Below are 27075 nucleotides of genomic sequence, written 5' to 3'. Positions count from 1 at the left end.
GACTCTACTGACACTCACTAGCTATGTGATGTGGGGTAAATAAATTACCTCCCTGAACCTCAATTTTCTCATTTATAAAATGGGAATAAAATTTAAATTACTTACCTCATGATATTATTATGCATGTCTCATGAAATAATGAAGGTAAAGAACTATGAAAACTTCAAAGTTATAATATAATGCTAAAATAATTTCATATACATTTCAATACTTTAATGGATCTGTGATTTCATCACTCACTGATGTGGATATTGCCTCTTTCAGTGTAAATTGTCTCCACTCATGACTTCTCATACTCTGCAACTCATATCCATGTGTTCTCCTAGATCCTCTACCCATCATCTTCTAGGTCTTTTTATGTTTCATGGAGGTCACTCTACTTAGCTTAAAAAAACTCTCACTTGATTCTTTTATCTCTCCTTCCCTTTGTGGCCAAACTCTGCAAAGACCATTTACAATGTTGTTATTGTTGTTGTTCAGTTGTTTTCAGTTGTATCTGACTCTTCATGACCCCATTTGTGGTTTTCTTGACAAAGATAGTGGCTTGCCATTTCCTACTCAGCTCATTTTACAGATGAAGAAACTGAGGCAAACAGGGTTAAATGACTTGCCCAGGGTCACACATCCAGTAAATGTATGAGACCAGATTTGAACTTAGCAAGCTGAGTCTTCCTGACTCCAGGCCAAGCATTCTATCCACTGTGCCATTTATCTGCCCAACAGATTCCTCCATTTTCTCTCCTCTCATTTTGTTCTTAATCCCTTACAATTTGGCTTCTGATCTCTTCACTCTTCCAAAACTTCTCTCTCCAAAGTTAACAATTATCTCTTAGTTGCCTAATCCAATGGCCTTTTCTAAATCTTCATAGTCCTTGACCACTGTGCAGCATTTGACAATGTTGATCACCCTCTTCTCCTTGATACACTCTTTACTCTAGGTTTTCAAGATACCCCACCTTTTTGTTTCTCTTCCTAACTATTAGACTGGTCCTTTTTAGTCTCCTTTGCTGAATCTTCATCTACCCTCTAATCACAGGTGTCTCACTGAGTTCTGTCCTAAGCCCTTTTCAATTTCTCCCTCTATACTATTTCACTTTTTGAAGTTGGTGAGCTGATCAGCTCCCAAACATTTAATTACCATCACTATGCCAATGACTCTCAAATCTATCTATCTTGCTTCAACTTTGCTGCCAACATCCAATCTCAGCTCTCCAACTGTTTTTAGACATCTTGAACTGGATGTCTAGTAGACATCTTAAACTCAGCATGTCTGAAGTTGAACTCATCATCTTTCCCTCTAAACCTGCATCTCCACTTTCCCTGTTACTGTACAGTGCTATTCCATCCTCCTAGTTCTTCAGGATCTCAAACTATGTGTCATCCTTGACTCCTTACTATCTTTCACTCCCCATAACCAATTTGTTGCCAAGGTCTGTGGATTTTACTTTTGTAACACCTTTTGAATATGCCCCCTTTGCTACTCTGACCACTCTAGTGCAGGCCCTCATCCCCTCATGCCTAGACTATTGCAATAGCTTGCTGGTGGGTTTGCATGCCTCAAGTCTCTTCCCACTCCAGTCCATTTTCCATTCAGCCACTAAAGTGATTTTCCTGAAGCTTACGTCTGATCACATCATCACCACTCACTACCCTCCCCTGCCCTTACCCTGCCTTCCCACTCACTAAACTCCAGTGGCTCTCTGTTATCTCCAGGATCACATAAAAAAATTTCTTCTTGGCCTTCAAAGTCCTTCATAGCCTAACCCTTTCCTACCTTTCCAATCTTCTTACACGTTATTCTTCAACACATACTTTTTGATCCAGTAACATTGGCTTTCATGATGTTCTATGAACAAGATACTCCCTTTTCTCTCTTCTGGGTACATTTTCCGGCTTTCCCTCAAACCTGGAAAGCTCTCCTTCATCATCTCTACCTATTGGCTTCCCTGGATCCTTTTAAGTCCCACCTATGATCCTATCTTCTACATGGAGCCTTTCCCTTAACTTCTCGTTATATAGACTTCCTCTATTAATTATTTCCTTTTTATCCTGTGTATAGTTATTTGTACATATATGTTCGCTTGTTGTCTCCCCCATTAGATTGTGAACTCCTTGAGGGCAGGGACTGTTTTTTGTTTTTGTTTTTTTATTTCCTCTTTTGTGTCCACAGCACTTAGCACAGTGCCTGGCACTCAGTGGATGTCTGAAAAAAAATTGTTTGTTGACTAAATAGTCTTTCTGTCTGTTTTCTAGCACTATGTGACTTGTCTACCTCCTTTTGATTTCATACTTTTCCTTTTTTGTATTTTTATATCATTGTTTTCATCTAGATAATTATTGGAAATAGCTTACAGCCTCTTTGAGCCTAATGTGCATTCTTCCATTACCCTATTTGAGTCATCTACAATGCTAATTCTTCAGACACAGTCATGTTCCAAAATTCATGAGTATACTTCATCTAGAGAATCTATGCATATATTTAATATATACATGGACATATGTGTGTATGTATGTATTATGCATGTGTGTATATGTATATACATATATTTTCAGGTTTTTTTCTGAGGAGCAGCTTGGGATCATTGAAAACACACCACAATTTCCCAGATACAATGCAGCCTGATTTCTTTTTACTATTCAAGGCAGTCCAACTCATTAGGTTTTTTCTGGGAAGCAGCCTGAGATCACTGAAGAAACAGAACAGTTCTTCAGATGTAATCCAGACTGTTTTCTTCTTACTATTCAAGGTTTAGCCCCAATTCACTCCCCATCTGCAATGTCTGACTCAGATAAATTTTATCCCTTTATTTATTCAATAGACTATCCCTCTAAATGCATGTCATACTTATTCTTCATCCATTAGGTTTAAATCTTTTGAGTAAACATGGATTTCATTGAGGAGGTCTTGTAATTTTTTGAGGCTTGATGGAATCAGACAGCAAACAGGAAAATCCTGGGACCTGTAACAATATACATTTACACCTCATACAGGACATCCACTATGACAACTCATGTACTCTGTTACACCTTTCTCGATGGTAATAATTAGAATTATTGAACAGTTATCACTGATTTATCACTTATTGAGGAATCCTTCATGATTTTTAACATATGTCTTTGAGAGTCCTTAATGAAGGAAACCCTTTAAGGTTATATTCTGCTTACCAAGTCAAGTGATTTTTAAAATATTAACAAAGAATGAACACAGAAGGATTTTCTATTTTTAACTTTTCAGGCAATTTTAAAGCTTTACATGTGTGCTATATCATATAAGATTGTATATAAAACATATCCTTTCCCATTTCATCTTTTTATTAAGAATGTTGTCAATGCGTACTTAGATGATTATCAGAATAACTTTATAAATATGAAAAAAGAGCCCTATGAGTCACTATGTAGGTATTCCTTTCACTTTTAGTTAATATCTTCTCTGATTTTTTTCCTGTTAGTTTGGTATCACCCCTTTCTTTGAGTTACCTTATGAAAGAATCCTGTGGACTATGGTGTTGTCCAGCTTTTTTTCAGGATTTTACTTAAATTCTAACTTCATATATCACAAAGATGTTGTGTTCAATTCTGGTTGTTCTACTGATTATGAAAATAACTAGCTTTATGATAAAAGAGGAAAATGACAAAAGATGGAGGGGATGTGGAAAAATTGGGACACATACACTGTTGGTGGAACTGTGAACTGATTCAACCGTTCTGGAGAGCAGTCAGGATTTATGCCTAAAGAGTCATAAAACAGTGCCTACTCTTTGACCCAGCAATACCACTACTAGGTCTGTTTCCTAAGATGATCAGGGATAAAAGGAAAAGGATCTATGTGTCTAAAAATAATTATAGCAGCTTTCTTTGTGGTGGCAAAGAACTGGAAATTGAGGGGATGCCCATCAGTTGAGAGAATGACTGAATAAGTTGTGGTATATGATTGTGATGGAATATAACTGTGGTGTAAGAAATGATGATCAGGTTGATTTTAGAAAAAAAAAACATGGAAAGATTTGCATGAAATAATGAAGAGTGAAATGAGCAGAATCAAGAGAACATTGTCTATAGTAATAGCAATATTGTTCAAAGAATAACTGTGACTAATGTATTCTGTATGATATGAATATTCAAACCAACTACAAAAGACTTATGAAGGAAGATGCTATCCATCTCCAGAGAAAGAACTGATATATGGAAGTAGGTATTAGAAGGTTCCATATATAAATCTGTGTCAGATGTTGACTTTCTCTAGTGTGGAGTTAGAAGGGAGGGAGATAGCTCAGAACTCAAAATGAAACAAAAATAAATATAAAACTAAAAAACTAAGAAGTGAATTAATTGGCAAAAATAGCTATAGAAATATAGACAGATGCATTCTATAGTCCACCTATTCTTCATCTCTTGCTAGTTTCATGCATACATACTCTTGAGATGGTATGTCCCTGTTGAGACTCACACTAAACTTTTGTAGGCTCAGTTTCGCTTCCAAAATCTTATTTTGTCGTTTTATGAGGGAATAATCGCTTGTAATCTTTTGCCATTCTGTTAAAAATAAGTTTGTATTGTCTATGTAGGACTAAATGGACATGGAATTCCCTTCCAACTCTGTAATTCTGTATTCTAAAGCAGTGCTCTATTTGTCTTCCATATCTCTCTGGTTGGTAAGGAGGTCAAATGTCTTCTGGTTGTAGGTGAGGGGCTCTTGATCCTCTTCATTGTGGGTATTTCTATGTTAAACTTTTGTAGAAAATGGTCATGTTCTAAGAAGTCAATACCTTTATTTTTTTCTATTTCCCATAAGCTATCTTGGTTGTTCGCAGTCTCTTCTCATCTTTATTCTTCATTCCATGTTGATTTTGAAATCTTTGCCCTAAGTAGTCATCAATGGTTTGACCATATGTGGTTGGTTCTTATATGGTGCCCACATCAGCAATTAGTCATTTCAGTCAATAAACATTTATTAAGCACTTACTATGTGCCAGGTGCTCTGCTGCCATTTGTTCCATGTCATGCCCAGCTCCTTCCAACTCTTTTTTTTTTTGAACAACATATTCATGATATGTAGACCTGGACCCAATATAACACAATTCTCTGGACTGCTGAGAAATTAAAGACTGCTGATAAGTCAAATGGGGGTGAATCAATTGAGAGGAGAAAAACATCACTTCAAAAACATTGCTTCATCTTTTGATTGAATAATTAATGACTAGTAAATCATGTAATGAATATTTTTAATCCACTTTTATGAAGAAAGTTTCAAGAACAGGAAACCAAGGTGACATAAGTGATTTTTTAAAAAGCAAATTTTGGAGTATGTCTGAGATTAATGGCAGTTCAGCTGAGTGTTTTACTGTAACAATCTGTTCAACTCCATAATTTGGTATCCCTCTTAATTTCTTGATGGAGTTACTTAACCTCCACCTGTAAATGCAACTCTACCATAAAATCTAGGACCAAGCATAGTCCTACTTAAGAATCCTAGAGCCATAGTACTTTCTTTTTCCAATGGATATAATCTTGATGTTTTTCCCATTAACCAAACTTGTTTCTTATGTGCAGGTTCAATAATTTCACCACCACTTTGTCTACCAGTACCCCAGCATGTCTTGGTTCTATGCCTAGTACCCCATTCATCTAAGATTGGAATCTTGCTTTGCCTTAGATAAATTAGATCACAGTGTGAAGTTGTCAGTAGAGCATAGATTCAGAGATAGGAAGGACCTCAAAGGTCATCTAGTTCAATCCTCTCATTTTGCATATAAGGTAACTAAAGACAAAAGAAATTAATTGACTTTTTCCAATTCACTCAAGTAATAGTCTTGCTCTTGAAACCTGTTCTCTGTGCCGCTATCTCCATGAGTAGAGCAATATAATCACAACTGCCAAGAGCTCCAAATTTTTTCTACTCACAGACTTTGCTAATTTTCCGAAAGCCAGTTATGATCGTGACATTGCTGTACTCACCAAACTCTACTGGTTCCCTATTACTTTGAGGACCAAATACAAATGCCTCTTTTTCGCACTTACTGCTCTTCACAGCTTGCCCCCTTCCTACCATTGCAGTCTTACACACTTTGCAATCCAGCCATACTCCGCCACTTGCTGTTCCCCATACATTGGACTTCATCTCATAGATCCCTGGCTTTGCTTTGGCTGTTTCCTATGCCTAGAATGTATTTCCTCTTAATTTCCACTTCTTAGAATGAATGTATGAGTGAGTCAATGAGTGAGTGAATAAAAGAATGGAAAATCATTTATTAAGTGCTTACTATGTGGCAAGTACTATGCTAAATGCTAAAACAAGATAGCCCCTGCTCTTAAATAGTTCACATTCCAATAGGAGAGGCAACACATAGGAAGTTTCAGCTTTGAGTCTGATGTAGAAGCCCCATGGCTCTTAGTTCCTTTTAAGGCTCGGCTAAAATGCCACATTTTACATGAAGCTTGTCCTTATCCTTCCCTCTTATAACTTGTTTGTAATAATTTTGTGTGGGTTATGAACACATTTATAGGTATACATAATCTCCCCTGTTAGAATTCATGCTCCCCAAGAGCAGGTATTTTTCACTTTTGTCTTTATATTGCAAATGCCTAAAATAGTGCCTGGCAATAAATGTTTTCTGATAGACTAACTAAAAACAATTCCTATGTTTCTTGGGTATCATCTTCTTTGCCTTGGCCTTTTTCATTTACATATTACAACCCTGGAGGTCTGCCTAGTATCTGAGTCCTGGCCATCTTTAGTTATGTTTGCCAGTTCTAAGGTCCAATCTGTATGCGTTTCCACTATAGTATAATGGTTTACAGAATGAAAAAAGGTGAAAGTATATTCAATATTCTTCCTTAGTGAAATCTGCAGTTTAAAATTTAGCATGTTTGATATTCTTTCTTTACTTAGTGAAGTTTGTTAGATATTTCAGATTTCCATCAACAGACTGAAACAAGGGATGGTGATTAAAAGATTAACAATCAAAATGCACCAGTCTTCAACCATTTCAGGCAACTAAAGAGTTACAGTATGATAGAATAATAATTTGCTTTTGAAGATATTTTTCTAAATTTCTGATATTTTAAAAAGGCCTTAACATGTAACCTATAAAATAAACAATCTTTTCTTATAAAACTTTTCCATCAAAACTATTCAAACAATAGCTTACTCTGTGACCCTTGTAACACAAAGTTCGTAGATAATTCAGTCTTTCTCTGCCTCTAAAATTTCACTCAGATTAAGACAGAAGGGCTATCAAAATCGTTTTTTTCTCTTTTCTTTTTTAAACAAACACAAATAATTTTCTGGTGATTGAGCAACCTCACAGTTGGTGGAATGAGAACATTATAATTTTGAAGTATCTCACAGCTATCACATCCTTGGATACATAAATTTTTTTTACTAATAAATTACAAGATGTTATTATTAATAAAAATGTTATTACCAATAATTAAAAGGTTTATTACCAATAAATTATAAGATGTTATTTCCCTATGAAAAGTTCTGAAATTGGCTAACTTTATCTTTTTCACTCATCTACCTGCAAATAACCTCTTCCCATCTATCTTTTTAGGTATTTCCTTTGCCATGTAATTAGCGCCCTTGTACTATTCCCTTGATGCCCACCTACTATTGTGTCAATTCACCTATGCCTGCCCTCTCTTTGGAATGTTCTTATGCTGCAGGGATACCCTTTCTCTTTCATCTTATCAAAGTGTGCCTGCTAAACAACTTAATAACAACAACAACAAAAAATGCCAAATTTGGGCATGTAATTAGAAAAAAATAAAATATCCTGTTACAGAGGGTTTGGAAAGTGAGGGAGGGAAAGAGAAAAAATTGGACATGTACTTGGAAAACAAAGTGTTCCTGCTATGTTTGTTTTTATAGAATCTTGAGATTTACAGTAGGAAGAGAGGTCCAACAGTATTTTCTAATAGGTACAGAAATTGCGATATCATTGTGACTTTTTTGTTTTTCAATGATTGTATGACCTCATATCCCTCCCTTTATCTGCAACTCTCCATATACATGCGTGCGTGCACACACACACACACACACACACACACACAGTGCATTTTACTTGGAAGAAGAAAAACCTTTAATGGATTTCCTATAACAAGGACTCTTGTACATATGTTAAAATCATTCATGTCCTTCATAAATGTTAACACAGTTAAAATTATGTTCAGTGTTTTAATGGCTTTCCAATTTATTGTCATCAAGAAAGACATAACATAATGAGATGTATGCTTGTCAAAGGTGTTCACCACTTTAATGGAAGGTACCCTAGGGATAGGTCCAAAAAGAAGAGGGATTGCTTATAGTTCATGAGAGATTCAAGATGTTTTTCTGGTGAACAGTAGTGTGCTAATAGCAGCAAGTCCTAGAACTTTACAGACTTCTGAAGTAAGACCCATGATTTGAGAGGCAGTATTGTATAATCAATCAATCAATATTTATTTACTTAATAATTACCTACTATCTGCCAAGTAGCCAAGTGCTAGAGCTGAGGATATAAAAAGAGGCAAAAGAGAGTCCCTGCCCTCAAAGAGCTTACCCACTTAACAGGGACACAACATGCAAATAAATATATACAAAGTGAGCTACATATAGGATGAATAGAAAAATAATTAACAGAGGGAAGGTACTAGAATTGAGAGGGATTGGGAAAAGCTTCATGTAGAAAGTGGAATTTTAAGTGGGACTTAAAAGGAAATCAGGGAGATCAGAATTCAGAGTTGAGGAGGGAAAGCATTCCAGGCATGAGGGACAGCCAGAGAAAATGCTGGGAACCAAGTCTTGTTTGTGGGACAGCCAGAGGGCCAGTGTCACTGGTTTGAAGAGCAAATATAAGAGAGTAAGTTTTAAGAAGACTGGAAAGGTAGGATGGATATGAAGGTCTTTGAATGCCAAATGGATCATTTTGTATTTGTTCCTGTAGACAACAGAAAGCCACTGGAATTTATTGAGTAGTGAGAGTAGGACTGGTTGACATGATCAGACCTGCACTTTAGGAAAATCACTTTAGTGGCTGATTAGAGGATGAGTGGGAAGAGACTTGAGGCAGGCAGACCCACCAGCAGGTTTTTGCAGAAATTCAATCATGAAATGATGTGGTCTTGTACTTGAGTGGTGGCAAGGTTAGAAGAGAGAAGGGGGTATATTCAAGAGATGTTGCAAGGGTGAAATCAACAGACCTTAGCAACAGCTGGGATATAGGCTGTGAAAAACAGTAAATATAGGATAATTTAAGCTTGAGTGTCTGAGAGACTGGGAGGATGGAATTGGAATTGCCTTCTGCAGTAATAGGGAAGGTAGGAGGGGCAGAGGATTTGGGGGAAAGTTAATGAGTTCTTTTTTTGTGATGAGTTTAAGATGTCTACTGGATATCCATTTCTAACTTTCTGAAAGGCAGTTAGAAATGCAAGATTGGTGGTCAGCAGAGAGATTGGGGCAGGAAAGGTAGATTTGAGAATCATCAGCATAGAGACAGTAATTAAATCCGTAGGAGCTGATGATATCACCAAATGAAATAGTATAAAAGGAAGAAAGAAGGTCCAGGACAGAACTGCAAGGGATACCTAAGATTAGAGGCTGTGATATAGAGGAGCATCCCATAAAAGAGAAAGAGAGAAGTACTGGCCAGATAAATAGGAGGAGAACCAGGAGAGAAAAGGGTTCTGAAAGCCTAGTGTATCAAAATTGAGAGAATGATCAATAAAGTCAAAGGCTACAGAGAGCTCAAGGAGAATGAAGATTGAGAAAAGGCTATTGGATTTGACAGCTAAGAGATGGTTAGCAACTTTAGAGAGAACAGTTTCAGTTTTTTTCCCAGTTTTTTAAAATCCATATCATCATTTTATTTTATTTTTTTGGCTAGGCAATGGGGTTAAATGACTTACCCAGGGTCACACAACTAGTAAGTGTTATGTGTCTGAGGCCGGATTTGAACTCAGGTCCTCCTGAATTCAGGGCCAGTGCTCTATCCACTGTGCCACCTAGCTGCTCCATATATCATCATTTTATTTAGACAACAGTTGGATGAAGGGCAGAATTGGTTTTCTTAAGAGGCCACAAGATATACAAACCTATTCCTAGGGAGGAATTGGAGGAGGCCAGGTTATTGCAAGCACAGGACACAAACTAGAAGAACACCTAGTCCACTAGAGTTTTTATTGTGGTTTTACCTTTTGAGAAGTGAGAAAGCAATATTTATATAGGAGAAACAGGATAGGAAGAATGTGTGCTGCTGAGGCAGAAGGATCCTGGCCCTTGGTTTCTGTAAAACTCAAAGGCAAGACTTATGAAACTCCTGAAGATCCCAGCACTTGTCCTTAGGTGCCTGTTTCAAATGGTACTCCTTCACAGCTTGTCAAACTCCTTATCCAGCACCTCATAAGTGCTCAAGACCTGGCATGATTTCTCCATGTCTGGCTCCTGTAGGTGAATGGCCTCCTACAGACTATCCCTAATGAGTCAATGAACCTCTACCTTCTGAGCTGCATAAGTGTCTGACAAAATCTATAGCTACTCCATTATTATCTTCAGAATCATGGTACTACACTTGATCTCCAAGTACTGGGCATTAATATGATCCAGCTCTGATTGTATTTTAGCCAATGCTCCTGAGGAAGCCTCTTCAGCAGTGAAAGATAGCGGAGGAGAACCTGAGAATAGGGGGAAATCTGCTTTTCAAGTAGCACTGTCTGTTCCTTCTTCTGGTTCTGCTTCTCACTTGTCAGTGAGTCTGCCAACTGCCATAACTTTGCTGCTTTCAATGTTTAACTATCAGAATCTGAACTGGGATTATGGTAGTAGAGCAGAGGAAAACACTTCTTCAGTTGTTCCTCAATTTTTTGGCTGGAGGCACTCCCTTATTCTCACAAAATCCTCTGAAGGGAAAAAAGTGGAAGCACTTATTGTAGATGACTTTTTCAAGAAGTTTACCTGTGGGGGCAGAAGAGATATAGGATGATAATTAACAGGTATAGAAGAATCAAGTGAGGTTTTTTTTCAAGATAGTGGAGACCTGGGCATTTTTGTAGGCAGAAAGAAATGAGTAAATAGTGAGGGAGAAATTGAAATAAGTGAAACAGTGGGGATGACAGAGGAGGCAGTCTGTTGCAAGAGAAAGAATAGAATGGATAGGGCACTAGTCTTGGGGTCAGGAAAACCTGGGTTCAAACTCTGCCTCAGATATTTATTGGCTATATTACTTTGGAAAATGACTTCATCTCTTTGAACCTAAGTTTCCTCATCTATAAAATGAGGGAGTTTGCTCAGTAGCCTTGTAGGGTCCCTTCTAACTCTAAATCTATGATCCTATGAACCTGGGTAATTTGACTCCTAATTAACTGATATTTCTGCTACACCCTTGCTTCCTAGATAGATGGCACTTTTCAAAGTAATTTGCTATACTAGGCACCATTGAGATTTGATGAATAAAGGCATCTTAACTTGCTGATTCAGCAATATTTGTATTTGAAAATTTGACTCCATGAGACAAAAATCCTTATTCTAAAGGGATGAACCTCTGTTAGTGGAATTCTGCAGACCACAAGTAAACCAGTAAAAGAGAAATATTTGGACAGAGGAAGCCTTAACAGTATCCTTCAAACCATATCACATAGTCAAGCACTTAGGCATGAGATCAATCCTGATGTTATGGCATGATTTGTATAATGTGGAAGGTCTCTTCTAGTCAAAAAGTCACCATGATTGAGGGCAGATGTCTATGTCCTCAAATTCTCCTTCAGGGACTCTTTATTTAGCAGGATGTCCAATAGCATGCTTTGCGCCACAAATAGCAGTATGTAACACTCCACAATTGCAATTATAGTCATGGAATAGATCAGAACCAATGTGCCAAATATGGTAATGTTGATATAACATTGAACTTAGAGGCATGGTTGAGAGAAGGTTTCTCAAAATCGTCCCAAATCAAAGTTTAATTTGGAAGCAATTCCATCCGTCCCCTCACATGGCAACATGCAGAGATGCACTAATTGACAAAGAGAAAGAAAACCAAATCATAAAGACTATTATGTCCTTTGGGGGACCCAGGTAGTATCAATGAAAATTTTACTTAGTACAGAGATTGTCCAAACTTTTTTATCTGCTAATGAATCAGTAACGAATGGACAGTCTGAAGTGAAACATTTATGGCTTTGTTTTAATCAAGGCAAGGCAAGAAATATTTGTTAAGCACCTACGATGTGTGAGTCACTGTTCTTAGTGCCGAGCATACAAAAAAAGACAAAAAATAGTCCTTACTTTCCGCAGGTCATGGTCAAATGGTAGAGAAAATACACAAACAACTATGTGCAAAAAAGATGTAAAGGTTAAATTGGAGATTGTCTTATAGCAAAGATACTAGGATTAAGGAAAATCCAGGAAAGACTTCTTAAAGAAAGTAAGATTTTAGCAATACTTGAAGGAAGAAGCCAGGTAACCAGGAGGCAGAGATGAGGATGGACATAATTGCGGGGGGGGGGGAAGGGAGACAGCCAGTGAAAATATCTGGAGTCTGGAGATGTTTCTTGTGCAAACAAAAGCAGGGATGCCAATGCCATTGGATTGTAAAATATGTGAAGAGGAGTGAGATATAAGAATCTTGAAAATGTAGGAAAGAGCCAGGTTATGAAAGGCTTTAAGATTTAAAGAATTTTATATTTGATCATGAAAGTAATAAGGAACCATAGGAATTGATTGGATTATGGAGGTGGCATGATCAGATCTGCACTTCAGAAGGATCATTTTGACAGCTGAGTGAAAGGTGGATTGGGGTAGGGAAAGAATTGAGAGAGACAAGTCAAACTTTTTTGCAATATTTGTAAGGTGAGGTGATGAGGACCTGAACCAAATTGGTAGTAATGTCACAGGAGAGAAGGGAGTATAAACAGGAACTGTCATAAAGGTAGAATTGATTAGACTTGGCAACAAATTAGAGATTAGGGGTACATGGGAGTGAGAGACAGCAAAGATTAGAAAATGACATCAAGGTTTCAAACTTGGGTGACTGAAGGACTGGTGATACTCTTAAAAATAAGAGGGAAGTTTGAAAGGGAGTATTTGGGGATAGAAGATAATGAGTTCAGTTTTGGACATGCTGAATGTAAGATGTTTATAGGACATCCAATTCATGATGTCCAATAGGTAGTTGGGGAAGTGAGACTGGAAATCAGGAGAGAGGTTGGGGCTGGATAAATAGATCTGAGAATTATCTATATAGAGATATTTGTTGAAGAAAACAAAATAAAAAAAGAATATTGGGCCTATAATTAAAAGATCTGGGTTCAAGTTTTGCTTTTCCCATTTATTAGAGAGTGATACCAAACAAGTCAATTAACCTCTATGAATCATTATTTCTTCTCTGTAAGATAGGAATAGATGCCCTGCTTATATTGAGAAGATTAGATGACGTGACAGCTATGAAAATGTTTTGTAATAAATCAATCAATAATCTATCTTTCTTTGAGTTTCATCTTATTCACAACTATTACACAACCAAAATCTTTGTAGCTGTTGTCTATAGAACCTGAGGTCATTCCCTTTCCTTCTTCTATGAGTCTCGTAACTGGCTCACAATTTTCATTTCCTCTTCAGTTCCTATCCTCATGTATACTAGAGGATTTCAACATACATACTAATTCTCCCTCAAATTCCTTAACCACCTATTTTCACAACCTATTCATCTCCCATAAGCTACTTACCCACTCAACTTCAGTCACAAAGATGTTCATACCCTCAATCTTACCATAACCCACCCACAAAAGTACTATCTCTATGTTCAAGAATTCCGAAATCCCCTTATCTGTCCATACTGTACTGACTTTTCACCTCCCCCTCTGTCTTCTCTTACAAAACCCTATTCTTTGTCTGAACTGTGACTTCCAATTCTCTCCCAGGCCATCTCCCCTACACCAGTCACTCTTTCCTCTTTTCTCCTTCTTGACTCCTTGTCAAATCAATTCAACTCACACTGTCCTCTCTTGTATCTCTAGCCCCATTATCATATCATTCATTATGTGTAGTCAAGCCTCAACCTTTGATCACTTTCGCCAATCATAGCCTTCACTCTTACACACATATGCTGCAGAATGAAGGTGGAGAAAATCATGTGATTGTCCTGATTGAGTGCACTACAAATTTATGATATACAATTTTAACTGGGCACTCACTGCTACTAGGTAATCTTATTATTCCTCCCTTATCAACTCACAATCCCACTCTCCACAGCAGCTCTTCCAAATCTTTTCATTCTTCCTCAAACCACTCATGGCTTCCCCTACCCAATCTCTCAGCTAAGAACCTTGTCTTGTATTTTACAGAAAAAAAATTGAAGCCATTTGCCGTACACTTCCCCTTCCTCCTCTTCCTCATCTCCTATCACTCACATCCTTTCTTCCACTTTTTTCCCCTTTCACCACTTTCACATCAGGCAGTGGCCTTACTCCTTCCCAAGTCTAACCCCCCCTCACTTGTTTAAGTGATCATATTCCATCCTGTCTCCTCCAACAGATATCTCACCTCTGTCATCCCTATTCTTTCAGTTATTCTCAACCTCTTCCTGTCCTCTGACTCATTTCCTACTGCCTACAAACATGCCCATATCTGCCTCATTCTGAAAAAATCTTGACTTGATTCTTGCATCCCTGCTAATTATTGTCCTATGTCTTTTGTAGAGAAGGTCTTCAAAAAGACTATATATAATAGATGCCTCCACTTTCTCTCCTCTCACTTTCCTCCTAACTCTTGACAGTCAGGCTTCCAACTTTCCAATTCCATTGAAAATGCTCCCTCCAAAGTTGCTAATGATCTCTTAGTTGCCAAATCCAATGACCATTTCTCAATCCTCATTCTCTTTAAGCTCTCTGTAGCCTTTGAGTGTTGATCACTCTCTCCTCCTTGATCCTCTCTTCTCTCTAGGCTTTCAGGACACCATTCTCTCTTGGTTCTCCTCCTATGTATCTGACTATTCTTTCCCTGTCTCCTTTGCTGGATCTTCTAGGTCATGGCCTTTAACCCCAAGAGTCCCTTACAGTTCTGTCCTGGGCTCTTTTTCCTTCTCTTTCTTATTCTATTTCACTTGGTGATCTCATCAGCTCTCATGGATTTAATTAAAACCTCTCCCTCCCCAACTTGCCTAACAAACACCCCCTGCCCTGTTGTTCCCACTCAATAAACTCCAGTGGCTCCCTATCATCTCCAGGATAAAGTTAAAAAAAATTCTCTGCTTGTCCTTCAAGCTCCTCATAGCCAAGCTCCCTCCTATCTTTCCAGTCTTCTTACACCTTATTCCCTGACATTTGCTCTTCAATTCAGTGATACTGGCCTCCTGGCTGTTCCATAAACAAGACATTCCATCTGTTGACTCTGAGTAATTTTTCTGGTTTTCCCCCTTGCCTGAAAAGCTCTCCCTTCTCTGGTCTGACCAATGATTTCTTTGGCTTCTTTTAGGTCTCAATTAAAATCTCACCTTCTACAGGAAGTCTTCCCTAACACTTCTTAATCCTAATGCCTTTCCTCTGTTAATTATTTCCTAGTTAGCCTACATATAGATTATTTGTACATATTTGTTTGCTAGCTGTCTCCCCCATTAGATTGTGAGCCCTCTAAGAGCAGAGACTTTCTTTTGCATCTTTTTGCAAACCTAGCCCTTAGCACAGTGCCTGGTATGTAGTAAGCACTTCGTTGAGTAATTGCTTGATTGGTATCAGGAAGATTTCAAGTCAGAAAAATCCCTCTCCCAAAACAAGTGAACAACTTCTACTCAATTAGTAGTCCTAGTGAGTTTTTAGGTCACTAAGAAGTTAAGTGATTTGCTGAGGGTCAAACAACCAATATATATATATAATGAGGTATTTTAAGTGAAGTCTTCCTGGCTTTGAGACAAGCTCTCTATCCACTGTTTTCCTACATTTCTCAGAATGTATAGGAACTGCTTTGGGGAGAGCAGACACAAGGGTCTAGCTAAATAAACTATAAAGGGCTGTAGAGTTGTAAATGATATCACCATCTATTTATAGATTTAGAGCTGATAGGGACTTTAGGGGTCCTGGTCTAAACCCAGTATTTTACTGACGAGAATACTGAAGCCCATAAAGACTAAGTGACACACGCAAGGTCATATAGACTGAGCCAGGATTCAAATGCAGACCTTCTAATTCCACATTCAGTACTCTTTCCACCATGCAACAATGCATAAATCAATTAACAAATAATTATTAAGTATCTGCTGCATGTGAGCAACATTGCAAGGTACTAGTGATAAAAAATACAATAAATAAAAGAATTCCTCTTCCAAGGGCTCTTTCATTCGAAAGAGGAAGACAAACACATGTGTGTGTGTATATATATATATATGTGTATATATATATATATACACACACATACATATATGTATGTTATGTATGCATGTATGTATGTAACTCATCTCTTCATGGAAAAGTGATGGACTCAGGGTGCATTTTGAGACACACTTTTTGGACAGGATCAATGTGGGAATTCATTACAACTTTTTTTCTATTTCTTTTTCAATGTAGGGATTGAAGGGGAAGATAGAAGTGAGAGAGGGTGGATTTTCATCAATTGGAAAAAATTTTAAAAAAGCTAAATATGAGTATTTATTTTATTCTAGAGGCAATATGAAACTATTAGAGTTTATTGAGGAGAATAATGAGTCACATGATCATATCTGTGTTTAAGGAAAATTTTAACAAGAATATGGAGAATGTACTGAAGTAGGGAGACATTTAATACAAGGAGAACAATTAGAAGTTTTTGCAATAATCTAGGTGAGAGGTGATAAGGGCATAAAGCAAAATGGTACCTGTATGACTAGAAGGAAGGCATTGGTGAGAGAGATGTTATGGAGGTAAAAATGGAAAAATTTGGCAATTGATTAGATTTGTGAATTTGGCAATTGAATGAGAGTGATGAGTAGACAACTGCAAGGTTAGAATCCTGGAAGACTGGAATAATGGTGGTGCCTTGAGTGCCCATCTTGCAGTTAGGAAGAGGTGAGTTTGGTGCATCTCAGACTTTTTTTTTGTAATCCAGGGCAAATTACTTAATTTCCTAATCCCTCCTACCCCACCCCAGGCAATTTTTTAAGGAAATATCAAATTCAAAAGTTCCCTACACCAGTAAAATCAATACCCTTTATTCCATGTATTTCTGTGTTTTTTTTTATTGTTTGTCATTTTGGGGGGAGTTGTTGCTGATATTTTTGGATTTGCCCATTATAAAAATTCTTTTGGTCTTAAGCTGTAAGGTACAGTTGAAAGAGTATTGGCTTTGGAGCTAGAGAACCTGGGTCCAAATCCCTCCCCATCCAACATGTGACCTTGGTCAAGTGATTTAGTTTCTTTTAGCCTTGTTGGTAGATGGCATCAGAGGTCCCTTTCAAGTCTACAGCTCTGATCTTGTAAATTATTCCAAAAAGAAAAAACAATGGGTAGAAAAATAATAAAAGGAAATGAAAACACACCCCTATGGGAAGGGTTTCAAAATTCGAGTGTTAGGCCTCACTCTATTCTTGAACTTGGCTGAACTTTTAAACAAGGACAATGTCAATGCAAGCAAAGGATGATGGCTCTAACATTTTTACAAGCATCACAACATTGTAGTATGATTAACTTGTGGAGAAAGCAGTGAAATCCACTTAAACACTGCCAATGACCAGAAAGAATAATCTCTTTCATTGGATTTTCAGTGGGTTGTCCCGGTCCATTAGATGTTTATAACCTTAGGAGAAATCGATATTATATTACATATTTTAAAATGTATCTTTAGGATATAGATTATTAATTTTAGTGAATAAGAGATTTAAAACTGGAAGATTTGTTAGAGGCCATCTAGTCAAATCCCTTCATTTTACTGATAAGGAACCTGAGGTCTCTTCATTCATTTAATGAAGTTTTGTTAAGTATGTGCCTAGAGTGTTAACCAGTCTCTGGGCTATAAGGACTCATTTCAATTCAATAAACATTTACTAAGTGCCTACTACATGCCAGTCACCGTGCTAAATGTTAGGTATATCAAAAGAGGCAAAAGACAGTCCCTGCCCTAGAAAAGTTTACAATCTGATGGGTGAAAAAACATGTAAACACATATATACAAGGCAAGTATATAAAGGACAAGTAGAAAATGATTAAAAGAGGGAGAACACTAGAATTAAGAAGGTTGGGGAAGGCTTCTTCTAGAAGGTGGAAATTTAGTTGGGATTTAAAAGGAGCCAGGGAGGTCATAGGTCAGAGTGGAAGAGGAAAGTGTTCCAATAATGGGGAACAATCAGAAAAAATGTCTGGAGTGTTCTTGGAATAGCCAGGAGGCCAGTGTCACTGGATCAAAGAGGATATGTTGGGGGTTGAGTTGTAAGAAGACTGGAAAAGCAGGATGAAGCAAAACAGATGCTTCCTTATTTTCAAGGAGTTGACATACTTGTGGGAGAAACAATATGTTTCATATGAGATAGCATAACAGCAGGAAAAGTGCTAGATTTGGAGTCACAAAACCTGGGTTCAAATTCTGGCTTCATCACTTACCAACTATGTCACTTGTCCTCTTGGTGCCTCAGTTTCATCTTTTCTAAAATGAGGGGATTGAACTCAGTCACCTCTATGGTCTTTCCCAGCTTTGCTTCCATAATCCTATGAACACAAAAAACCCATAGAGGTGAAGTAACTTGTCCAAGGTCCTACAACCAATTAAGAAGCAAAACAAATTTGAACCTAGATCTTTTAACTGCAAAATAAATTGTATTTCCACTGTACTTTGAAATGGCACCCAATTGTTATTTCAATTAAAAAAAAAACACTGTGTATTATTTCAGTCTTTCACATTTCTGGGCTTCAGTTTCTTCATCTGTGAGTCAAGGGAATTGAATTAAATAATAATAAATAATTTATATTTCTATAGTACATTACCATTTACAGAGGATTCTCTCTCTTCACACCAACCCTATAAGGAAGGTAGGAAATTTTATAGAACCAATAGGGTACAGTGGAGAGAACTTTGAATTCAGAAGACCTAGTTCAAATCCCAGCTCTGATACTTATCTTTGTAACCTTGAGTCTCAGGCTATTAGGAGCGTAGAATAATACATTTAGAGGAGGAAAAGACATTATATGCCATCAAGTTCAGAATCCAAATCTTTTTTTTTTTTAACAGATGAGGAAAGTGAGGCTGAGATAAGTTGAGTTATTTCTATTTTGCCCAGGGTTACTTTACTTGTGGAAAGTACTTGTCAGTAAGTGTAGTGAGCTGCTAAATGTCTGACATAGCATTTGAACTTAGGTCTTCTGGACTAACTTCAAGCTCAGTGCTCTCTTCACTGCCACTAGTGGCTTCTATAGCTGTGAAATTGTGGAGTTGGACTAGATGATTCCTAATATCTCTGCCAAGTCTAGATGAATGACCTTATAGCATTATTATTCTTATTATATTGATTGGAAAAGTAGGCTCAGGGGAGTTCTGTGCTTATCCACTGGACTTTCCAAACAATCAGGGCACAAGGACAGCTGATAAGAGGTGGAGCTGGTACTGAGATCTGGGTCTCATGGGTTCTCTTGAAGGAATTATACCACATCGACTCTTACTGTACCAAAACACTGCCAAGCCTTTACTCTGGCACTCTTTTCATGCCTGAAATGCCCTCTGATTTCAATTCCTCTTGAAGAATTCTTCCTTCAAGATAAAACAGAAGCGTCACCTTCCTCATTAAGCCTTTCCTCATCCCAGTTATTAGTGCCCTCCTTAGGTTTTATTTAACTACCTTGTATTTGTTCTCTTTATATTTATCCAATATAGGCTTATATATGTATTTGTTGTCTTCCTTGTCATGAAGTAAACTTGTGAAAAGGGAATGTTTCTATTTTTGTGCTTGGATCTCCAGTGCCTAGCACAGTATCTGTCCCTAGCAAGTGCTTGCTTGCTTGCTTGATCTACATGGGAAATGTGAAGTGCCCTTATTCATGTTGGAATATAGCATAAACAAACTGGTTTAAAAGTCCCTTGTACAGGTGCTGAGGGGTCTCAAAAGTGGAAACTTTGGTTTAAAGGCCATTTCTACAGGTACTCATTAAACCTTGAGGGTTCCAAAAGTGAACCTTTGGTTTAAAGACCGCTTGTAAGAGTGGTGATCAAACCTCAGGTGTCCCCAAAGTGGACTCTTTGGTTTAAAGGCCCTTTATACAGGTGCTCATCAAACCTCAAGGATTCTAAAAGTGGACCTTTGGTTTACAGGTGCTGATCAAACCTCAAGGCTTCCAAAAGTGACTTTGTGTTTCTTAGTGGACGCATCTTATGACTTTTTTCTCCTCTCCTTTTCAGTTGGAAAGTAGAATTCTCTATTTGAAAACAGGCCATTCACTTACCTTCTCATTGACTCTGTCCTCTTTGATTAACTTCTTATCTCCACTTCAGGGAATTGAAAGCATTTTAGGACTTTCATTTTCAAACTATTCTGGGGACCTTGGTATGTCTGTTGAGGTTCCCTATTCCAGTGCACTTTAAATAATTAAAGTATTGAAAGGAGAATATGTTACTCCAGAGTTTAAATCAATTTGACTCAGGCTCTGGCTTTTGCTGATGCCCCTTCAGAATCCCACTGAAATGAACTTGATGTAATGACTCTTCAGAAAAAAAAAGAATAAAAACACACAACTAGAAGAAAATGTTGATAAAAAACACCATATAGTACTGGAAAGTGAACTGAGTTTGGAGTTAGCAGATCTCTTTCAGCTTCAGTTTCCTTATCCATATTTTTGTTTGCTATCTATGTAATTTCATCCCTGTTGGGAAATCTCTCCTACCAATGTAAAAGACATACCTATTCTGTGATTTCTAATCTAAGGATTGCCTGGGACACTGCAAAGTTAAATAATAACAATGATAGCAATAAGGATGACAAAACACTTATATAGCACCTTAATGTTTGTAAAACACATATTTTATATCATTTGATTCGTATAGCAACCCTTTGAGACAGCTGGTATTATTTATCCCCATTTTAATGAAAAGAGAAAAGGGGATATTAATAGCACCTATTTCTCAGTGACCTGTCTAGGGTTGCACAAGTAGGATATATCAGAACCAAGCCTCCTTATAATCTTCTGGTAACCATGGCCTGCTCTCTATCCATATCATGTTGCCTTTCCAATATAAAAGTGAATGAATAATATCTGCCAAAGGATAGTGTGGTCTAATGGATAGAGGGCTGGCCTTATCATCATGGGAAGACCTGTGTTCAAGTCCTGCCTCTTACACATGCTATGTGCATGACCATAGCAGGCTAATCAAACTATCACTACCTTGTTAGTTTTCTAAGACTAAGTGGCAAAACAAGATGCACCGCTTAAGGGAATTTCCATACAGGGATTTCTTCCCATTGATGATCACAAGTATGCCCCTGAGCAATCTGTACTGACTCTCTCATAAGGTTGTTACATTAAGAGAAATAATGGATTATGAAAGTGACTTTTAGATATAAAATGTTTTACAATGATAAACTATTTTGTTAGATAAATATAGGGACTGGGATGGGGAATTAATAAAAAGTATAAAACTCTGATAAAAATGGTGTATCTTCAGTAGTCATATGTATATTAAATAATTCCATTGTATTCTGATCTTAGCAAAGTCTACTAACCATCATTGTCTCAATAATTCCTTCATATCTGAGATTTAAAGAATCATATGTTTTCCTCCTCCACCAGACTATGAAAAGGAAGGTGATGTCATTTTACTTGTGTTCTACCTGTGTATGTGTATTCTAAAAGCTTCACCTTTTTTTAGACCAACCATTTTATTTTCCTCTGATAGGCTCAGGAATATTGATGGGAAGACTGTGTTTTACATGGGCTTTGGAGGGAGTCTCGGGCAGCACCACCAGGTCTGAACTGGGGTTGGGGTGTCTGATCCTTTCATGCTTCACGGGACTGATTACTCACTACCTTGCTACAGGAGTCGAAAACGTTGGCTTCAGAAATGTCCCTGATGGCCTCGGCTTCCAAGATGTTATGGATGATGAACTTCTTGATAGCCTTGTTTTTGGTCATGTGGAGGGAGCAGTTGTGTGCAGCAGATGGGCTGCACCTGGCCACAGGCTTCTTGGCATGCCCTTTCCTCCTCTTCTTGGTCATCTTAGAGGCCAAGAACCAAAAAATACAAGTTAATTTTTGCAAAGCAAAGAAGTCAGCTCACAGTGTACCTGAGCAATAGAAAATGCAAGTATTGTAATCATCATTTTATAGATAAAAAAAAATTCAAGTTCCTGAGAGATTGAGTGACTAATTCAGGTTCACACAGCTAGTCATTATACATGGCATCATTCAAACCCAGTTCTCTGGAGTCTAAGGACTCTCCCCTAGGTAAATCCTTCAAGGCCATTATACTTCTGGTGCTCTGGCTGCCCATAGGCACCCAACAAGAAGTTTCCTTTAGGGGCAGCTAGGTGGCATAGTGGATAGAGCACCAGCCTTGGAGTCAAGAAGACCTGAGTACAAATCTGGTCTCAGACCAGACACTTGACACTTATTAGCTGTGTGACCCTGGGCAAGTCACTTAACCCCATTGCTTATGTACCGCCCCCCCCAAAAAAGTTTACTTTGTTGCTTCTAAAGGGTAAAGTGATGTCCCAGGAAGTTAATGCTGGAGAATGGAGGACTAGCTGCAATGAGACAGGACAAGACAGTATGATACAGTTTGGCCCAGGATGGCTTCTCCTCCAGTGTCTCCCCATGGGACCTTGTGTACTGAGGCCCACATATGGTCAAGGAGTTGCCACGTAGCAGTTCTCCAATTCTTTTAGAGCAAGCAAGTTTCTCCTCTCTCTCTTCTGCCCAGATGTTGCTGTTTTCTCTTCTTTCTTCCCCTGGGGTTTTGGGGATGGAGATAGAACGACTGAATCATTTCTATGTCAAAAAGAATACCAGGTGATGATATTCTTTAACCAGGATGGCTTATTTTTATTTACATGCATTAATTTGTTTAACTTCCATATCTAGGGTCATATTTTTTTTTTTCCATTTCTCTTCTACCAAGTTTTCTTTCTGTTAATTTCCTGGTCTCTTAAGAATGTTTGGCAGTTTCCCCTGTTCTCATAAAGCTAGTAAATTCCTGGTGCTCAGTTTTTCTGGGCTCTTAAATTTTATTATTGTGAGTTTTTAGATGTTCTTTCTGTCCTATTTTTACATTGATATTGCATTTAGTTTCCCATAACTAACACTCCTTGCTACATTATTCTGCTTGGTGCATCACTGCTGGGGCCAATAAAAGGCATTCTTTTGCTAACAGATCCTGCTCCCCAGCAACCAAAATAAAGCTGCCTAAATGGAAGAAGGCTTCATAACTAAAAAGAATAGTCTTTTGTGTAAGATATCTCGGCGAGGGGCTTATTAAATTACTAGCTCTGCTATAGGGAGTCATGCTAGATATAAGATTGCTTGTCAAGGGAGAGAAAGCTCAACTCTATTTTGGAAGACCAAGTCATTAGCTTGGCCATACACATTTATGAATATAGAGTGAAAGACTCTACACTCTTTTAGGCTAACCATTAATTCAAGCTCTAGTGCCATAAAGAGCCATGATTCTTCTCAAGGGCAGGAAGACCTAGGAAATCTTATTATCCAAAGCAAGAAATATAGCCTATTCAACCAATAGTTGTAACAAGCATTCAACTTTGAAGGAAATATATGTGAAATTTCTTAGAGTTTAACTAATTCACCATTCAGGAAGTATTGAAACTCAAGATTATCTAATTTTGTAATTTTTTAGTAGTAAATAGCACAGGAAACAATGAGCACAGATGCATTTAGCTTTGTTCTCCATTGTTTTCAAAACTCAGAATCGTTTTGTCACATACTAAGAATTGGAAGGGATCTCACAAATTGTATAGTACAATACATGTCTGAAAATTAATCCCTTCAACTCAATTCAACAAGTATTTTGGAATGAAAGGATCTGGGTTCACATACTAGCTCTGTCACTTACTAATAGTATGATTTTTGGGCAAGTCATTTAATTTTACTGGGCTTCAGTTACTTCATCTGTAAAATAAAGGGGTCACAGCAGATGAATCTGAAGGTCACTTCAAATTTGAAGGTGAGTGTCATGGTCAGATCTGTGATTTAGGAAAATCATTTTGAGACCAGCTTTGGAATGGAAAGAGACTCAAGATAAGGAATTTAATTAGCATGCTATTGCAGTGGTATATATGAGTGGGCTGAGGTCTTGAAGTAGGTGGTGGCTGTGTGAATAGAGGGAAAGAGGGGAGACAGAGAGAGAGAGAGAATGAGAGAGAGAGAGAGAGAGAGAGAGAGAGAACAAGAGAGAGAAAGCAAGAGAGAGAACTAGCAAGACTTGGACAGAGCCAAGGGGCACCCAAAGTTAGTGAGCATAACATGGATGAGGGGCTGACCAAAGAGATTAAGAACAAAAGTTAAACATGTAGAAGGAGAATGAGAGATGGTAGAATCATGAAAGCCTGTAGAAAACAGATTATTCAGGAGGAAAGGATCATCAACTGTAAAGATGTTAGAAGGACAAGGAATTAGATAAGGTCATCATATTTGGCAATTAAGGAGTTTAGAACAGAGTAATAAAAGAAGAGGTATGTACCAAAGATAGCTTTTCAAGTAGTTTAAATAAGCAGAGGATGAGAGATATAGTATGATAGTTGATAGGCATAGTAGGATATGGTAAACTTGTCTTTTAAGGTAGGAGAAACTTTAACATATTTGTTGGTAATAGGAAAAGAACCAGTATGTATGGAAGGACTGAAGATTGCAGAAAGTTGGGGGAGATGATAAGGAAAATCTATTAGAGAGGATGAAAGGAGATGAAATCAAGGGTTCGTGTAGAGGGGTTGGCCTTGGCAAGCACAGAGACATCATCAGAGAAGATATGAAGGAGGAGATTGTGAGGGCAATGTGAAGTGAAGAAGATGGGAGAAGACGCTCTCTGTAAATGGCCCCAATTTTTTTCTTCATTAAGTATCATTTAAGGTCTGAGTAATGGTATGGAAGCCCTCAGGAGAGAGGAAAAGATTTGGAATAGCAACTGTAGCATGTGCAAGTGCAAAATTATTTAGGGATGAATAGTGGGATTTCTTGATGCAGTGAGGGGGCTCTTTAGATTGACTAGCATAAATTTGTGGTGGACCTAGTCAAAGTTGTTTCATTATTTACTCCAGTTCTGTTCAGGAGCACATTAGTAGGTTCATGGGCAGCAGATGATAAGAAGAATCCAGGGTTAGTGTTTGGCAAGAATTGTTCACTGATACGAAAAAAGAAAAGGAGACTATGTGTAGAGGGTTGTTTTGAGATAGCAATCAGGGGTGGAGGAAATGAATGCCATGATGAGGGCTAAGAGCAGGTGTTGGAATGGAGAGATGGAAAGATAAAAAATTATGATCAGATAAAGGAAACTCAGAAAGAGAATACCTGTGGGTTATAACATGATTAAAGTTATGACCATTCCTGTGTGTGGCTGAGATGGGGTGGAAGAGCAGTACAGCTGATTTACTCAGATTGAGAAAATGGGAACCTAGGGTATTTGAAGAAACATCAACATGTATGTTGAAGTTCTTTTGAAGGGGGAAGGAATTGTCTTAGAAAGGAATACTGTGGGGCAGGTAGGTGGCACAGTGGATAGAGCATTGGCCCTGAAGTCAGGAGGACCTGAGTTCAAATCCAGCCTCAGATCAAACACTGGACACTTACTAGCTGTATGGCCCTGGGCAAGTCACTTAACCCCAATTGCCTAAAAAAAAAGAAAGAAAGAAAGAAAGAAAGAAAGAAAGAAAGAAAGAAAGAAAGAAAGAAAGAAAGAAAGAAAAGAATACTGTGAGTAAAGTACTGACCTTTTGGAGAAAGGAGGGAGAGACCATTGGCTAAAAATGACTGCCTTGAAGTAGGCAAACCACCCAGCTCCTCAAAACTATTCCAGGAAAAGCAAAACAAACAGGCAGAAAACAAAACAAAACAAAACAAACAAACAAACAAACAAACAAAAAAACAACCTTGAAATCTGCACCAGATTGGATAATGATAAAGTAATCCAATGAGAAACTAGATTGACTTTTTCCAGCCTTTCCTACCCACAACCTACCAAAAAAAAAAAAAAGTCAGTTATAAAGCAATAGGAAAGGGGCTGCTAGCCAAGCTAGCCAAGCCAAAGGCAGGCAAAGAAACCAAGCTTCCCAGTACAATCAGTGAGAAGTAAAAAAAAAATAATGAAACAAAACATATAGTACACAGGTCTGTGTGTCTGAAGACAGAAAGAGCAGAGACCCTCCTGAGAAAACCCCAGGGAAGTAATAAAGCTCTAAGGTGAGGACCATGAAAACCTTGAGGAACACCAGCAACTAGAGAAACATAGCAGAACTCAGGATGGGACAGCTCAGGGACTCTGAGGCCTTTAGTATTTTGTCCTGCGATGCCATAGAAAGTCGTAAATATCTAAAGCTCTGAACTTCAAAAATGAGAGAGGAAGGGGAACTAACCCCAGGAAATGGAAGTCAGTGAAGAAACCCAGAGAATCAGAGAGAGATTAAGTAGGACTCCAAACCTAAAAGCAGCAGCAGGGCTGGAGCCTGGACTTGGCACAAAGCCCCAATTCAGGAAGAGAAATAAATTAAAGAAATATCAACTAGGATAAACAATTTCTGTAGATACAGTGAAACATGGCAAGATTTACATAAATTGATGTAAACTTAGCAGAGTCAAGAAAACAATATATGCAATGATTACAATAATATAAATGAAAAGAACAACAATCAAAAATTACAATTGAAAAATTTGCAAAAAACAAACTTTTCTCCAAAGAGGAGTGGGAGGTACACCCATGGGAAACTTTGGGTATAATGTCATATTTTTTCAAACTATTGGCTAGTTTTGTTGAAATATTTTCTTTTTTCATAAACAAATCTTAATTGGATAGATGGTGTTCTGAAAGAGGAGGGGGCTGGATGGGCAGGGTGGAGAGGGGAGGAAGGGGATATTTATATAGTGCCTAGTATACACACACATATGTGTGTGTGTGTATATATATATATATAATATATATAATATACATACATATATATGTAT

At 37.8% G+C, this 27075-nt stretch overlaps 1 pseudogene; it reads right to left on the bottom strand.

The window, feature by feature from the left end:
• Window positions 1-10271: 10271 nt before the first annotated feature.
• LOC114036395 lies at window positions 10272-22128 on the bottom strand (annotated as a pseudogene).
• Between the last annotated feature and the right edge of the window lie 4947 nt (window positions 22129-27075).

Source organism: Vombatus ursinus, unplaced genomic scaffold (genome assembly GCF_900497805.2).
Source record: "Vombatus ursinus unplaced genomic scaffold, bare-nosed wombat genome assembly UNPS02009835.1, whole genome shotgun sequence".
NCBI classification, from domain to species: Eukaryota; Metazoa; Chordata; class Mammalia; order Diprotodontia; family Vombatidae; genus Vombatus; species Vombatus ursinus.
This window is presented reverse-complemented; position numbering and strand designations above follow the sequence as displayed.